Here is a 2,551-nt window from a genome sequence, read left to right as displayed (position 1 = left end):
GACATATTACACCGGTTTCTTAAGAGTTTAAAAAAATATTATAATATGAGTTGAGATTATTTTGTTGTTAGTGTGGTGGTGTATTTATAGGTCTTCATAAACATGGACAATTGATATTGATTTTTAATAGCTTTCGTTATGCATAATTATATTTAATGATAATATCATGTAACAAAATCAGAGTATCATGTAACAAAATTTGAGTATCAAGAAATTATATAAATAAAAATACATAAGCATTTTTGTAAATATTTGACATATATTACACCTATTGGTCCTTTCAACTGGTGTAATATGTTCTTTTCAGAGTTAAAAAATAAAGTTTTTAAAAACTTATTTTGGCGTTAGACATATTACAATGGTTGGTTAATCCAACTAGTGTAATATGTTTATTTACCCTACTTTTTGTCTCGCGCTCTCACTGTTCATTCGTGCTTAAAGTTATTTCTCTCTTGCTTTTGCCTCCATCGCCATTATCGCGCTGCTGCCACCATTCTGATTCACTTTTGCCACCGCTCTGCACTTCTTCCTCCACTGTTGTTGGCACTGCCTCCACTACTGCTAGCACCGCTCACCACCTCCTCCACCATCATTTCTTCATTTCTCTTTTCCTCAGATCTGCATTTTGTGTTTCCTTTTTTTTTCTCATTTTGCTAACTCTTTTTCGATCTCAGGATGGAGCCTATGGACATAGTTGGAAAAGCCAAGGAAGACGCTTTGCTTCCTAAAGGTATCTCGTTATAGGTCTTTCTTTTCTCATATTTGTGATTTTAGATTTAGAGAAATTTTTATATGTTGTTTGAAAAATCATCTTTTACTAGATCATGTTGTTTTCTTTGTAAATGATGTGAAATGAAAATATGATTTTATGTTTAATGGTAAATGCATTTTTATTTTTGTTTTCATGTATAGATTTGTGGTTGTTGCAATGTTTGCTTGTGTGTCACTAATGGCATGTATGAGCAACAATAAATGTTGTGTTGTATTTTAATAAATTTATAAAAAAAACTCCAACATATTACACCGGTTGTAGCCTTAACCACTGTAATATTCTATATATTACACTGGTTGTTTGTCCCCGTCGATATAATATGTCCCTTCTAGAGTACATATTTTTGAATTATTTTACTCAAATTTGGTATATTTTTTTATCAGCAAATTCAAATTTTGGTATATATTACACTAGTGATTGACATTTTACATTGCTGAGATCTACACCAATGGTGGAACTAGTGTAAAATATGTCTCATAGAACTAATGTAATATGTGTTTTCTGTACTAGTGTAATAGAATGTTGTCCAAGATTGACAATGTTTTCAAAATATAAGCATAATTAATTATGTTTTGCTCCAACATTAGTTATGGAAAAAAATACTGCAACATCGATCATGTATTATAGAAGAATTAATGTTCAGATAATATATTATGCTGAGAAAAGTACTGCTTAGTTGATTATTGGCTTAGTTCAATATTGAAGGTAATCGATTACACTTACCTCAAAGAACACTCTATGCCCTTCGTTCTTCCTCCACTCCTTTGCTCTCCTCTCAACCAACACAACGCTTATGCTTTACTCTCTCAACGAAAACGGGAATGTCTTGGATGACAACATGTTTAGCATATGCAAATTGCAAGCCACAACTCTACAACGCAAAAGAATAGTGCATAAAAAAAAGACACTTAAGTAATTCGCTCATACCTACGTGACTTTTGCTCAAATCACTGTATTTGACAGAAGACGCTTTCACTCACCTGCTCTTACCTTCAAGAAAATAACCAAGTCACTCGTTCTTCATCATTGACCACAATAAATCAATGAAAACAAGCACATTATTGATCTTTAATTGGAAAAAAATTATTATTTTGATAGTAGATTCATTTGTGAAATATTATTTTGTCTCCTTGACAAAAAAAGTAAAATTACAGCTTTCTATGTACAAAAGTTTCAAAGTTTCACTCACGTGAAAGTATAAGTCAAAGTTAGACTTTTCTAAATGAATTTTAAAAAACCATTACACGCTCGCTCTTTAAAAACTACCACTAGTGTACTAATAAAAACATTTAATTAAAAGATGACGAAATATTTGGGAAATTTAGTGGTACCATACGTGTTTGAATTTGCACCTGCCCTATCTAATCATCAACATGAAATTAACTAGGCTGTTTATTTTAAGTGCTTACAGTTGAACCAGTTACAATAAATAATAATTAAATAACTTATAGTATTATTAGATAAATGTAATATCAACATTTTAAAATACTAAAAGTAAAAATAAAAATATCATTTTATATTATTTTATTTTCAATATAGAAATATATCATAATATTTGTATTGATTAATAAGTTATAATATTATCTACTAACAAGAAAAAATTGCCTACAAAATAGAAAAAAGGACAAATTAATATAATATAAAATTGTATGAAAGTAAGGCATGAAAAATATAAACTGATATAAACAAAAGATAATGTGTATAAATTTGTAAATATTAATAAATATAAATTTGTACTTATTTTAATTGTTAAATAAAATTTTACAAACTAGAAAGAAT

This window comes from Phaseolus vulgaris, chromosome 11 (genome assembly GCF_051622355.1).
Source record: "Phaseolus vulgaris cultivar YP4 chromosome 11, ASM5162235v1, whole genome shotgun sequence".
Classification (NCBI taxonomy): domain Eukaryota; kingdom Viridiplantae; phylum Streptophyta; class Magnoliopsida; order Fabales; family Fabaceae; genus Phaseolus; species Phaseolus vulgaris.
Note: the sequence above shows the minus strand (reverse complement) of the source record.